Genomic DNA, 15062 nt, shown 5'->3' with positions numbered 1-15062 from the left:
TCATTCGGGCGACCAGGCCTTGCATTTCTTTGTTGCACTGTTTGCATTTTGCACGTATGCCTGTCTTACCCACAGGTAGAGGAACTTCATTAAAATATTCCCAAACTGGGTCTCTTTTACAGCCTGCTGCCACTATAGGTTTTTCCTTCTAGTGAGAGAATAGTACGGTAGATCTCAAATCAATGAAGGCTCCACTCAGAAAGACCTCAAGACTTCTGGAATATGCTGCTCAAACAGTTTCTCCTTGTCCAGATCTATTCTGCCCACAACAGTCTTCTATTCATTGACCTTTCTGAAACTTTGCACTTTTAGAGAGAGGTAAGGGATTGACTCTGTGTACACAAATTTGCAGAGGGACAATAGGCTTGAGGTCTGTTATTTCTCACCTCTATATATTATTTATTTATTTAAAACATATTTTTCCTGTTAACAAGCATGTTATCTCTGGAGACACAAATCCAGCTAAGCATCTCTGATGGTATCTTCTAGACTGAGCACTGAGTTCCATTGGGTAGATAGAAAGATTAACCTAAATAGTCTATACAGAAGCCCGTGGAACCCCATAAGATTGGGTCCCTAATCCATGAACTATTAGAACTCATTTACAAAACTTTTCTTAAACATTACATGAATATATTGTCTCATACTATAGAATTAGAATTTATAATCCCTATTCAATGATGAGATATCTTTGATCTATAATGTATCTTAATTAAAACTATCTTTAGATAGGTTTTTTCCTTAAAAAGCATTTTATTAAAAAAATCTGATTTCTTTGATTTAAAAAAAAAATCCATTAATTTTTATCCACCCTGCTTTCTCCACACCATTCATGATTTTATAGGCCTCTATCCTATTTCCCCTCGATCATCTCTTTTTCAAATTGAACTGTCAGTCTTTTTGATCTTGCCTCATATGGAAGGTCTTCCATGCCCTTAATCATTTTTGTTGCCCGTCTCTGTACCTTTTCCACTTCTAATATATCTTTTTTTGAGATGGGGTGACAAAAACTGCATGCAGTATTCAAGATGTGGGTGCACCATGGATTTATATAGTGACATTACGATATTTACTGTCTTTTTATCTATTCCTTTCTTCATGGTTCCTAACATTTTGTTTGACTGCAGCTGCACATTGAATGGATGTTTTCAGAGAACTATCCAGTGACTCCAAGATCTCTTGCTTGAGTGGTAACAGATAATTTAGACCCCATCATTTTGTATGTATAGTTTGATGATGTTTTCCAATGTGCATTGCTTAGCATTTGTCAACACTGAATTTCATCTGCCATTTTGTTGCTCAGTTGCCCAGTTTTGTGAGATCCCTTTGTAACGCTTCATAGTCTGCCTTGGACTTAACTATCTTGAATAATTTTATATCATCTGCAAACTTTGCCATCTCACTGTTTAACCCTTTTTCCAGATCATTTATGACTGCACCAAACTCTCCAGTCGTACAGGCTGCCAGGGAGTGATCTAGATGACTATGTCCAAAATCTACTCCTCCTGACAAGTCTAAACGTCTAGACTTGTTGGCTTCAGGTGACATTGTTTCAGGAAATACTTCTACGTGACATTTGCAGGGCAGCTATGTGGAGTTCCAGCCACATGTTCACGAGACACTATGCTCTAGTACAGGACTTTTCCGCTGTTGCATCCTTTGGGACAGCGGTCCTCCAAGAGGCTCTCCCATCTGTATCCTTGCACTTTTCTCCTACTTGAGTCCTGCCTGTCAGCCACCCGCAGTGGAATACACATAGGGACCAGCACTCGAAGGAGAACAGAAAGTTACTTACCTCATGGTAACTGGAGATTCTTTGAGATGTGTGATCCCTATCTGTATTCCACTACCCGCCCTCCTTCCCCTGTGTTTCAGGTCATAATTGGATTCATGGTAGAGAAGGAAGTGGAGAGGAGGTTGGTCTGCTCCGTCATCATGCCTTTGGTTGGAAACATAAGTTGGGCAAGGGCGCATGAGTGGGCCAAAAAGATACTGTTTGCAAGAATTCTCCAACACCAGGTTCATGGAGCACTGACATCGACCCCAGTAGAATATAGATAAGAATCTCACATCTTGAAGAACTCCCAGTTACTATAAGGTAAGTAACTTTCTTTTTTTTTTTTCTTTTTTTTCTTCCTAGATGTTCTTTAATGGAATGAGGTAAAATCAAATTTTACATTTCATACACTGAAAGAAGCCAAATTGATCATTAGTATAATTCCATTAAGGCAAAGTTATGCAGTCGACGGAATAATTTATGGGAAGAGTTTGGCCCCAAACCATTTACAAAGTAACTAGCAAATTAGGTACTACTCATACAGTGACCGCACTGGGAACTAATGTACTGCAGCCATCTTGATATCAATAATCGATTGTACACAGCCTTGGACAGTAGAATCTCCTTCACTGATGGAAGGAATATTAGCCAGAACTTTGGGGTTATTTTCCTGCTCTTTTTAGAAGGGTCACACATTCTATCCTGGATACTCAACCAAGACTTTGGACCTAGATCAGTGCAGCAACCACACTGGTAGTATCACTTTGCAGTGCCAGAAGAGCATGCAAGTTGTGGTATGGAACTTCAACACACAGCCTTCTGCTCCAGAGGTCAGAGTGTACCTACATTGTACCTACAACGTACCTACATTGCCTTATGGATTAATTCATGAAATATGGTTCCCTGGATTACACAATGATATGTATGCAGAATGGCTCATTGTAGCTACATAGAACAAATGTTTTGAACTGGAAAGTGAAATAAGAACACAGTGGTAATAGAATTAGATTTTTTTTTTCTTTCCCCGGTATAATGGTATAATTACTGGATCCCTCCCAGTCTAACAACAGTGTTCTTCTAGAGCTGTCAAAGGAACTATCAGGTACGGTGTACTAAACACAGCATGGCAGCTTTCCACAGCAGAGTGAAAAAGCAAATCCAATAAACAAGGAAATAACCGTTAAGATGAACTCCTTGTTTCATTCTGTGTGTCTGCTCACTGCTTGATGTGACAGAATGGGTGGTTTTCACTAATAATTGTCCAGGGTCCATGTTCTGTAAATCTGAAATGTTTATTAAGCCTGATTTGATTACTAGTTGCATATTTCAGTCTTAAAGGGAACACACTTTAGTTTCCAGAGATGGATTTTCATGCAGTTGTTTGGAATTTTTGTCTTTTCATGTGGGAGTGGGTAACTGAAAAAAATCTAAAGACTTTAAGACCTAATTCTCTGAGAACCATATTATAACAGAGCATCACATTCTAGTTAGTTTAATCCGGAGGTGCTTAGCACCCTTTGGCTCTCATTAATCTCATCGGGATCGTGCCTTCTACTGCTTGGATTCTAAGAAAATTGTGATTAATGAGTGAACTAGCTCATTAAGTGCTGCATAGTGTAAATTATTCTTGAAGTAATTTATTTAAAAAACCAAAAGGCTTAATCATTTATCTGCATAAGGGGCTTTGCAAAAAGCACCATGTTGGAACATACAAGTACAAAACCACAAAACTGGAGATGATCCAGTTAGGGTGCCAGCATATGCTCACCAAAGCATGTAGACTATTGCTCCTGTGCACAGTAAGCCATACAAAATGGCAGCTCACCATTTTTATTTAGGCAAGTTTTCATCCCATCAATTTCCACCATAAAAGCATTTGGAAATTCACCGGTGTAAAAGGATTAACTGGGGATAATAAATTTTTGTGACTTCTGCTGATAAGAGCAGAGCTGATCAACTGTCTGCTGCCTTGCATCTGAAGGCGGTAACTGACAGCTTCCAGTAGATGTGTCTGCCTTTTTAGGACCCTAGGACAGCTTCTGCAAGCAGATAAAATTAAATTAAGCCTGACAAACCACCTTCATGTTGAAGGGAGGAGATGTTCTCCATATGTCTATTCCAGGGTTTGAATATGGGATTTTGGAGATAGACTAATGCAATAGTCTGTTGAACTATTTTCTTCATGAAGAGTGTTTATTAAATTTACAATGAACTTCTTAAAAGTTCTGTGCATGGAGCTGCTCAGTTATTTGAGGGGACATGGACACTATAGAGATACAGTGGCATAGCAACGTTGCAACCTACACCTATGAAAGCATTTTTTCTGTCAGAGTAGGAACACCGCCTCCCCCAGAGACTGTAGCTATGTCAATAGAGGCCACCTTCCGTTGACATTGCGGCTGTACTGGGGTTAGGTGAGCATAGCTATGTCGTACCGATGTAGCTATGTTGACCTAATTTTGAAGTGTAGACCTGGCCTGAGTTTTCAGTAAAGAGAAGTAGGTATTGTATTGCATGCTTCCATATGAAGAAGCATAATTATTTATGCTATGTCCCATAATGGTGGAGGTAAGGTTACCTGATGACAGAGGAGGCAAATTTAATTGATAAATGGAATACCATATTTAATTTCAATACATAGGTTGCTGCTGGCGCATTGATACCACTGCAAACTATGCTGACCGATACTGTTTACTTGTCGTCCGTCCCTCACCCTGTTTACTTGTCGTCTGTCCCTGTTTACTTGTCGTCCACCCTCACCCTGTTTGTCTCAACCTGTTGTCTACTGTCTTATACTTAGATTGTAAGCTCTCTGAGGCAGAGGCCATCTTTTTGTTTTGTGTTTGTACAGCGCTTAGCGTGACAGGGTCCTGGGGCATGACTGGGTTTCCTTTGCGCTGCGGTAGTATAAATAATATTCTTAATCCATATACATAGGTGGACTGGCAGAAATGTTCCAGGCTTGCAAGAGAAGAAATGAGAACGTATCTTTGGCTCATGCACTCCTTCAAGAAATCAACTTGTAACTTTTTCTTCTTTGCAGAAGGCCTGTTTTGGCTGGATGACTTCTTAAGTAATTGGCCAAGCTTGTGAAGGCCTTGCACTCAACCTGATGGCATTTCTGTGTTTGACTGGGGGAGATTGGAGGACCCTGGTAAGGGGGGAAGGGAGAATGGAGGGACATCAGGGGAAACGGAATGGTGGCATACATGGAGCCCCTTTGGGGTGTGTGTGTGTGTGTATATATGTGTGTGTGTGTGAGAGAGAGAGAGAGAATGCAAGACCCTGGAATGGGGAGAAAGGGTGTTGGGGGGTCAGAACCCCTGGTAGAGGGTAGACTGGGGGAAGGAGAGAATAGGGGGCACACAGAGCCCCTGCCTTGGGGGTGGGAAGGAGGAATAGAGAGCATGAGGGGAAGTGGGAATTGGGTCGCACCCAGAGCTAATGGCCTGGGGGGAGAATGGGAGACCCTACCATGGGGGGAGGAGGGACCATTGGGCAAACAAAACCCCTGCTGCGGGGAGACTAGGGGAGTTGCAGGGAGGGTGGCACACAGGGAGCTGGTGGGGAGAATGGAGGGATACAGGAGCCCCCCTGGAGCATGCAATGAGCTCGGCCTGTGCAAGCTATGGAGTGCATGTGACCTAGTGCTACATTATGTGACTTTATACACAGCATATGGATGTTTTAAAAGCTGAGGCTCCAACAGGAATTTAAATTGTTATTGTATATGTTGCTTTCAATTGGAGAGTATGTCTGTAGGAGAGGTGCTGGAAAGTGGAACTAATCAGTCATAAAGAACAAAGATTATAGAATCCGAGTAGTTGTTAGAAAACTTGTCTGTCATGTTTTTAACAGGGTTTGAATTGAGAGAAGTTCTTTAACCTTCCTTCTGGCCTCTGCTTGATGCAAGTTTCCCAAAGTTGTGGAGGGGGCGTTACTCTTGAACTAAATCTTTTAGTCAGAGTTGAGATTTTTACCCCTCCATCTGCCTGGCTCTAGACTTTCAAGTTAATGAAATCTATAAAATGATGTGGCCTGAAGTGTTGAGCTCATAATAAATTTATCTTAAAAAATATACAGAGCTGCAAGTGGGTGGATCATCAGATGACACTTGAGAAATCCTTGCAATTGACCATATCAAATTGAGAACCAGTCAGGAAAATAATGGTCTTTCACAAAGTGTGCAGACTTGAGATTTTGAAACTGAAAAATGGCTATGGGCAAATTAGTGTCCCTTTTCCCTTGCCCATTGTTTTGGTGACCTGTTTTCCTGGAAATGTGATGTTGATTATTGCTGATTTGGCCTATATAATTCTACAGCCTTGTAGCTAGTGATAGATATTCATGTATCTGCAAATAGGCCTGACATATAGCTGAAATTCATCTTGAAGGCTTCATCTCCCCATTCCCTACCCTAAGGCTACAAATTCTTCTCGTGTGTGTTGAGTTACAGCAGAGAAAGCTGGAATTGATTTGCAGGCTGACTTTATGCAGCTTTCATCAAAAACTTCTGGATATTGGAGAATTGTAGACAAGGTATCTTTAGAGGTTTAGGGTTTGATTTCTGAAGGCATAGTTTATTAACTAATGTGTACCTTTCTTTTATTCCTTTTATTGCTTTGAATTTTTGGAAGAAACACCACCACAAGAGTGATTCAACAGGGGCGGTCTGTAATTTGTATTTTTGTTTCAAAGTATTGATCCAGAAAAAGGGCTGCTAAACTGAGTGGAGTATAACTTTTTAAGCAGAATATTGGATCAACAAAAAGGATAATAATGTCTTTTTTATTGTTGTTATTTTTTTACTGTTTTTATTTCCATTCAACATTTAGAACTCAATTTAGTCCTTATAAAAGTGGCTTCAGTCACTTTCAAGCTTTCTCAGGTGGTGGGATGGATTAGTGTCTTAGTCTCAGGGCTGAAAAGACTCCCTGGAACCACACAATTAGATCCCACCAGCATCAACTTATCCTTCCTAGGTAAATAAAACTAAGTTCCAAGCAGATAAGATCTTAAAAACCAAGGTTCTGTCTGGTCCCCACAGGCCTGTAAGATCTCATGGCAGTTTCATCAGAATAGTGGGTTTAAAGATCGTTCACCAAACTCTGTGTTGAGCACAAATATTACCTCTATGAAAATCCTTTATTTATTTCAAGCTGTTTGTTGACTAAGGGGTTAACATTCAGTAGGGTGTTGTCAGCAACTGGGGCTTGGGTCTAGTATCTGTGTATAGGCAGCAGGCTGGAAGTGCCTTTTTTGTGTTTGTCGTGTCTGCAGCCATCACATAAGTGGTAACATTACAGGGAATGGAGACAATTTAAAGTTCCTTTGTGAGCTATAGTTTGGCAATTGAAAATATATGCTTCACCAAGCGCAAGTTATTGTCCTCCTGTAGGACTTTGTTAAACAGATTTCAAATCAATGGAAGGAATGAAAAGGAACTGAGTAGGTTACATTCCACCACAGTCTGATGTTTCACAGCTAGTACATTCAGATGTGTGTTGGGAAGTCCTGAACCAGGATTAAGACATATGAATTATTGTGAGGATAATAGGCCATGATCCTGCATCCTTGCTTCAGCATGGAGTTCACTGCAGGATCAGAGCCATATCAAGTACTGAGGAGTTTACAGTGCTTTTCATCTGCAAGGGAAAAACCGGAACGAACTAATCTTCACAATGCTGCTGGGAGGTAGGTGTTAACGCCATTGGGCAGATGGAGAAACAGAGGTAAAATGGATCAGTTGCTTGCTCAAGGCCAGAAAAGGTGCTGGTGTCAAAGCAAGGATTGGAATGCAGCTAAGGACAGCAGGATCGGGCCTGATATCCTTGAACTCCAAGCACATGTAAACAGAGGAGAGTATTCTGTCCGTATAAGAATAAAACAATAATTGAAAAGTTCCCATAAATGAAACATCTGGCTCACCCATCTCAGGAATACATGTGACACATTCCCATCTGGAAACCACATTAGGCATAGCATCCATGCACTGAAGTGTTACTTAATGGGAAGAAAATCTAAAAGGCTGAAAATCAAAACAGAGAAATAAGTACTTCATCATAACAAACTCTGAGTGTAACTCAAGCCAGAGAATCCAGCCTGCACCTTAGAGCCATAGGGTACTCAGAGGCCTTGTAAATGTCTTTCTCTTAACTTTTTGTAAATTGACTGGCTTCTCCCAGCACCCAGAATAATAACTCTTTGCTTTCAAACTCTAGCTGCACCTTTCACTGAGCTGAGAGCTGTGAACTACAGCCTCACATGGTGCTGCTGGCTTGCACTCTAAAATTATATTCCTTCTCTTTATTAGAGCAGAACAAATGGCAATTCCTCAGCTCCTTCAGCGATAAGGATTTCTTAGGTGCTGAACACATATCTCCCTCTTGGCTAATTAATGTGTCTCCAACTGGTTTGTGGTGATGTAAGTGATGACAGCAACGCAGCTTGCCTGGAGCTCCTCCTATAGTAGATACCAAGCTCAGTGGCTTTGATGCCCTTACCTAACTCCCATGACTTCTAAATTCTATAGTGCCCTGGTGTGTGCTAGGCACCCTTCTGACAATTGTGACCCAATCCACTTAGCCAAGAAACTTTCTTGGGTCTCCAGGTTCTTGTTTCTTTATTTGTTTGTTTTGTTAAGCTGACCTCAAATTTCTAAGGCCTGGTCTACACTACTGTATCTGGGGTCCCAGTGTGGGCCAGTTGTGGTCACTCAATTAAGGTGAACTGCAAAGAATGGTGCAGACAAACACCAAAAAGCTGGTGGATATTCCAATACTTAGATTTACCAAGCCAGCATAAAACAGCTTCTTTATCATCTTACTCATTATTCAGTTCCCTTAAAACAACCCAGCCTCTGGCCTCCATCCAAGTACCCAAGTCAAAAGTGATGATTTCTGAAAATCTTATTTCCTCATATAAAAGAAAAGGTTCTACCAGTCCCAAGGATTGGACACATTACCTCCCAGGTTATTGAATATTCAAGATCTTACCCAAATACATGCTACAGCCAATTCTTATTAACTAAACTAAAATTTATTAAAAAAACAAGAGAGCGAGAGAGTATGTTTAAAAGATCAGTAAACATACAGACATGAGTTCAATCCATTGAGGTTCAGATTCATAGCAGAGATGGTAAGCTGTGTAATTGCGAAGAGTTCCTTTATATTTAGTTAATAATTTATCGTCCAATGACCAAATATCATATTCAGAGTGTACCAGCATAGCTGGGACCTCAGTCTTGTGACTCAAACTTCCCCTGATGAAGCTTAAGCAAATCTGAGATTACAGAATCAGGACCCAAGGATCTTTTATTCAATTTCATGTCCTCTTTGAAAAGTTGGGAGTTCCTTGGGGAACAAAAGGTAATTAGGATGACTTTGAAGGAGGTCCATCACTGGTACTTAGCTATACGAATTAACATAAGGCAATTTGCTTGTTCCTCCATCATTCACAGATGACTTGCTATACATTTCAAAGAGAGATGAATACAGAGATATCTGGTGTTTACAATTCATTTAAATGCCAGGATGTTCTTTTGATCTCTGAATTAACAGAATACACCATAGACAGGGACTGTTGATTACATTGTTGACACAAAACCACAAACATTATCTTCCCACATGTCTTTTGAGGGTTATTTATTTTGTAGGATGTTTAACCCTTTCTGGCCATGCGTCAAAACTACACAGTTAGGTTGATGTAAGGCAGTTTATGTCAACCTAATTATGTCAGTGTACACACTACAGCCTTGTCCTATCTATGTAAGTGCCATACGACCCCAACATAATAACTGCATCTCCATGAGAGGCGTAGGGCTTATGTCAGTGTAGTTTGAGTGATGCAGTGTCTGCATAGACACTGCATTACTTACATCTGCTGTTGGCTGTCTTGTCAATGGAGAAGCGAAATTGACAAGAAAGCCAGGCAGCTAGAGCCTGTCTGTACCCCACAGGCTTCCTGCTCTGAACCAGGCTGCACCCACCAGGCTCCCTGCTCCCAGCCAGGCTGCTGTCTGGAGGCTCCTCACTCAGGGAGTCAAGAAGCTCTGGGTGGCTGCTGCTCCGCTCCTGGCTGGGAGTGGAAAAGTGAGAGTCTGGAGGGGCAGCTGGAATCCCTCTGGGGAGCTTAGAGCCCTGACTTTCAGCCTCTGACACTGCCCATCTTCAGTCGGCAGAAGCGCTCCTCGTGAAGACACACACCACCGTTAAAGGGAGGTAGTGTGGACATCAGCCAGCCCAGTAATTCCTGCGGTGGCTATAACTTGATATAACATATGTGGACTTAGGTTTGTAGTGCAGACATGCTCTAATTCTAAATCATTCAAGGGCATTAACAGTGGTGTCCTACCAATATTTAAGAAAAGGCCCCCCACAAAATGCGTCCCCTTTATCACGTGGCAGCCCTGTGTCCTGGGGCGTGCGTGTGCTGGCCGAGCTGAGGGCTGAGTGAGCGGTGTTCTAGTCATTTGTTTTCCTAGCTAAATGAAAAAAATGTTTCCTCATAACCACAACCAGTGGGGAGGCAGCTCCGCTTGGCAAAATCACATGCATAGAAAGCTGCACTTTGCCGGAAATGTTTTTCTCGTAGATCCTGAAAAACATTGAGTCGATTAACAGTAAAGCACAGTGTTCAGTGTATTTAATTGGAAGTGTGGGTGGTGAAGACTTTGGGGGTGGTGCTAGATGGATTCTGCTTGTCTGGGAAATGTTGCTGAAAATACCTGCCATTTGGTGCAGTCTGGTCCTTCCCTGCCAAGCTTCAGCAACTTCTGTGAGCCCCAGGCAGGGATAAAACTGGCAGTTGTTTTGTCTCACAGCATACGCATGAACACCCTGGCTGGAAGCAGAGGCCACTCTAGCCACAGGCAAGCTGGGCAACTGCAGAGGTTGGCAGATTTGGCTTGGCCACCTGTCCGTCATGATGGAGGGGTGGCTTGGCCAAACTTGAGTGGCACTGTGACCCGTAGGTGCCTCGGCACAATTTCACTCACTCAAATTTGGCCCAGGCACCTCTCCATCATGACAGAGGGGTAGCCAGGCCAAATTTGAGTGGCATGGGGGAGTGACATACTGAAGAGGTGCCTAGGGCATTGGATTGTGTTGGGTGGCCTCTGGCTGGAAGGTTGCAATGGAGTGCTATATTTGAAATCTTAGAGTTCACAGTGATAACACACATGAACCCAAACACAGAGACAGAGGCAAACAGGCTGCTTCCTAAGGCAGCAAAGCACACCACGCCCGGCCTTGCTTTAAGCTGTCTCTTTTCAGACTGACTTGGTATTGCACGCTTTGATACAGAGACCCTGAGCCTGCAAGCAGGTCCAGGATACACCCCCTTCCTCCCCCACAGCTCTCCAATCTTAAAGTGATAGCTTGCAATTCCAGCACAGTCCTCAGTATACCACAGCAGTATCCAGAGAGTGGGAGAACGCTGCTGCAGGACCAGGAAGACACCCCAACCCTACGCTTTGATTCGGTGGAAGACTTTCCAACAGTGCATCATCAGTCCTAACAGCGTGCGCAATAGTGGCCTCTGCCTCCTGTGTGTAACAGGCTGGTCACCTGTTTTTTCCCCCTTAGACTCCTTTCAGCCATTGTAATATCTGTTGGCTGGATCTGTACCGAGAGTTGCCCTATTTGATGGTGAAACACATCAGCCCGCCCTCGCTCTCAAACCTCCTTTCATGCAGCAGGGGTTGAAAATGACTTGTGCAAACAGGGGCACTTGTATTCCACAGCTGCTGAAAGAAAGTGCTGCTGACTCCTTGTTTTGCTTCCATTGACTTCAATGAAGCTGTGCTGTCTTATATCAGCGGAGGCTTTGGCCCTACATGTTTTTTTTAAAAATTGTTCTTTTTTTTCCAAATATGTTATGAAAAGATGCACAAAACCACCAGCCTTTAGAATAAAATTCTGCTCTTGGACTCCCTTAGCCGGTCTCAGCTCCCCCATTCTGTTCTCCCTATGAGCACAACCCATTCCACTGAGATCAGTCACAAAGGAAGAGAGGAATCGGTGTACAGAATCACAGCTTTCAATGGTTTTCAAACACAATACTGTGTTTTGAGGTCACTTAAACATGCATCTTGGTGCTGTGTGTGTGTGCGCGTGCGTGCAAATGGTAACATTTCCCCAAACATTATTCTGCACTATATTTAACATTGTAGTTGCTAGAGTCATCCTATTCAACAGAAACTGGTGTTTATTTGGTATATAAAAAGCTCAATCTGAACCACATGGAAGGCTGTTTGTGCTGTGTGATGTGGTGTGGGGTATCCTGTCTTTAAGTTGTACCCGGCTGTAGTTAATTACAAGTTTAATACAGGGCTGCAACCAGGTTGATTGCTGCCTCAAATTTTCTTTTTCTGGTTTCCCAGGCTACACCCTCTGAACAAACATAAGAAATGCTGGCTTGCTGGTATGCAGTGGTGCAAAGTCTATAGTAGGCAGCTGCTCATTTATGCTGTTGTTTTTCTCCAGCTGCCTGTGACTGACCACCATTCTTGGAAGGACAAATCCCAAGATCCACTACTCTGGTCTGGATTGTTTCCCTGAGAGCTTTCTCTGCCTTCATAGAAGGTAGTGGTGGAGGTCAGTTAATTAATACAGCCTCACACTATAGTGGGTCTTGTCCGTGTTGTCCATCTCTCCATCACCTCTGGGTTAGACTATTGCAGTGCGCTCTCCATGGGGCTACACCTTAAAATCCTTTGGAGATGGAAGATGGTCCAGAAAGCAGCAGATAGCTATGGAGCAGTTCATATTTTTGGGAGAACATGGCACCAGTGTTCTGAAGTCTGCAGTGCCTTCCTATTGGTCACTCTTGGGTGAGTTTAAAGTGATGGTTATGACTAGAGCTGAGTAAATGATTTTTTTAAATCAGTGGTCAAACAAAAAAAAACAGTTAATTTTAAACCAAAACTGATTTTTTTTTCCCCTGCCAAAATGTTTCATTTCACCCAAAACAATTTTTTTTCCAGTTTTTCATTTAGTTCATTTTTGGGGTGTTTTTAACCCTTTAAATGTTTTTAACCCTTTAAACATTTTAAAAAATAAATCTACCTACATTTTTTTAAATGAAAATGTCACTTGAGAATGGAACCATTTTGACAGTGTCAAAAAAAATTACATTTGGCCAAAACTCTTTGCCAAATTCATCCTTTAATTGCACATTGTTTTGGTCATCTTCAAAACTACATTTTTTGGCAAATGTATTAGCTCTACTGATGACCTCTAAAGCCCTAATTGGCCTCGGAAATGCCTACCTGACATATTGCCATAGCTGCAGTCAGCAGATCCTCTCATTTTAAAAAGGGGATGGCGCATTTTTGGTCCTGCCTATGGGAGTCTGGCAATGACTTTCGCCCACTCTGGTCATGCTGCAAAAGCTCTTTGTTTGATAAGGTTTTTGGGGGCAGGATGTGGATGTGTTCCTGGGTGTGATTTGGGGTTGAGAGGCTTTTCTGGATTTTTGTTGTTAGCTGGCTGGGATAATCACTTGTCTCCTGGGATGAACTCTGACCATACATGTCTGCATCAATTGCACATTTCAATTTGTATTGCAAATGGTGATTTATGTGCTTGACTTCTAAGTTGGTGTGTTAGACTAACAAAGGGGATCAGACAGCTTCAGCACCTTCATCCACGGGGGAAGACAACCATCAGGCTGGTGAATATAACCCACTGAGACTGAATGTATGGGACTAACTGCCCAAGCAATGGAGTAGCCATCACTGGGGCATTCTCCTGGAGAAGGCCCGTTGGATTCTCCTGTGGACTGGAAGGAGGCAGTTTAAACAGTGTAAGCTCAGGCAGAGACAACCAGATTGAGAGAGACAGACACAGAGGAGGATCTGGATTTGGCTAGAAGAATGCATGGTTCTTTTCTCTTCCTGTAACTGATAGGAAAGCCTATCTGACTTGTGGCAGAGCGTAAGATTATATGAGCCTAAATACACACAGGCAGGGTGTTTGTTGTTTTAAAATCCATTTTTCTCTGTTTCGTTCCCACTGTTAAATAAATTCTTAGTTTTAAGAAAGCTGTTAGTGACTGTCACAGGGTGACTGACCCCTTTGAGATTTAATGGGTCCAGCCCACATGTGCCTCACTCAGCTCTCCTCCCCAGGTGGGGAAAGTTACTGCAGTCACATGACAGCAAGGTCATGTGGTTGTAACCCTTCTGCCCGTCAGAGTTGGCAGCAACAAGGGCCGGGTTCAATATCTAGGGGTTCCATTCCAATAACACAATGCAAACCGGCTCGAGCCCCCACCCAGTGACCTGGGACAAATATATACCACCCCCGCTGGGCGCCTCCAAGAGGCAATACTTCCCCTCTCGCAAGCACATAGTCTGAGTGTAGCAAAAGTCTTTTAATAACAGAGAGAAACAATGTGGCATTATGTTGGGGAAACACCACCAACAGGATTCATAACACAACCCATGAGCAAAAAAAAACCCACCCCAGGCAAATTGGGGCATGCCCTTTTCCCTTTGGTTCTTGAGACCAGCAACCCCAAATCACCCAATGCCCCAAAAGTCTCTGTCCCTGGTCAGTGCAGCCCCAGAGTTCGAAAGTTTATCTGCGGAGCTTTACCTCCCAACCTGGGTGGAAATGGGACGGGGGTAAGAGGCACCTTACATGATCTGAAGCTGACCGCCCCATAGCTCCATAGCGGCGCTCCGCTCCGCCAGCCGCCCCACGAACTCCTTTGCTCAGCTGCGCTCCGCTCCGCCAGCCACCCCACGAACTCCTTCACTCAGCTCCACGGCCCACAAGCAGCTCCTGCCATCCACACACTGCATCGCGTCGAACTGCTTCACCAGCCATCCCGCAAACTGCTCCACAATATATCTTCTGGCTCCCCTACTACTTAACACAACACTCAGTGATTTCAGCTCTTAGGTGAATTCAGCTTATAATAGGGGAGCCCCAGTGCTGGTGCACTGTCAGCCCAAAGTGAGCTCAGCAGCCTATAACTAGACTTCTAATGAAATCAAAATTAGCTCTGATATTCCACAGTGGAGAAAGTGCAATTAGCATGTAAGGCCCTCACCAAGGGGCCTATGCCACCAAGTATTAATACTTGTCCCCAGCCTCTCTCCCTTCACACAGTTTAGGAACCCATGACCCTTGCCTAGCGAGTGCTACTTAGTTGATGGTGAATCCCTCCATCATAACAAAAGGCCACGTACAGTTCCAAGCACAGTTCCCATAATCAGGGTAATAACAATTTATTCTTCCTGCCCCAATAACAGAGACACTGGGGATCCCACAGCAGC

At 43.0% G+C, this 15062-nt stretch overlaps 1 protein-coding gene across 7 annotated transcripts in view; it reads left to right on the top strand.

The window, feature by feature from the left end:
* Positions 1 to 15062, top strand: part of PDZD2 (PDZ domain containing 2) — a 330979-nt gene that overhangs the window by 39037 nt on the left and 276880 nt on the right. For 4 of the 7 annotated variants that reach the window (XM_078852719.1, XM_078852718.1, XM_073343666.2 and 1 more), the window contains exon 2: positions 12262 to 12608. The exons of 1 other annotated variant lie outside the window; for it this stretch is intronic. The gene's annotated coding sequence lies outside the window, so the exon portion shown is untranslated. Of the gene's footprint in view, positions 1 to 1875; positions 2099 to 12261; positions 12609 to 15062 lie in introns of all 7 variants that reach the window. 2 more of the 7 variants (XM_078852717.1, XM_078852716.1) reach the window with 2 other exon arrangements.

Source organism: Lepidochelys kempii, chromosome 5 (assembly GCF_965140285.1).
Source record: "Lepidochelys kempii isolate rLepKem1 chromosome 5, rLepKem1.hap1, whole genome shotgun sequence".
Taxonomy (NCBI): Eukaryota; Metazoa; Chordata; order Testudines; family Cheloniidae; genus Lepidochelys; species Lepidochelys kempii.
This window is presented reverse-complemented; position numbering and strand designations above follow the sequence as displayed.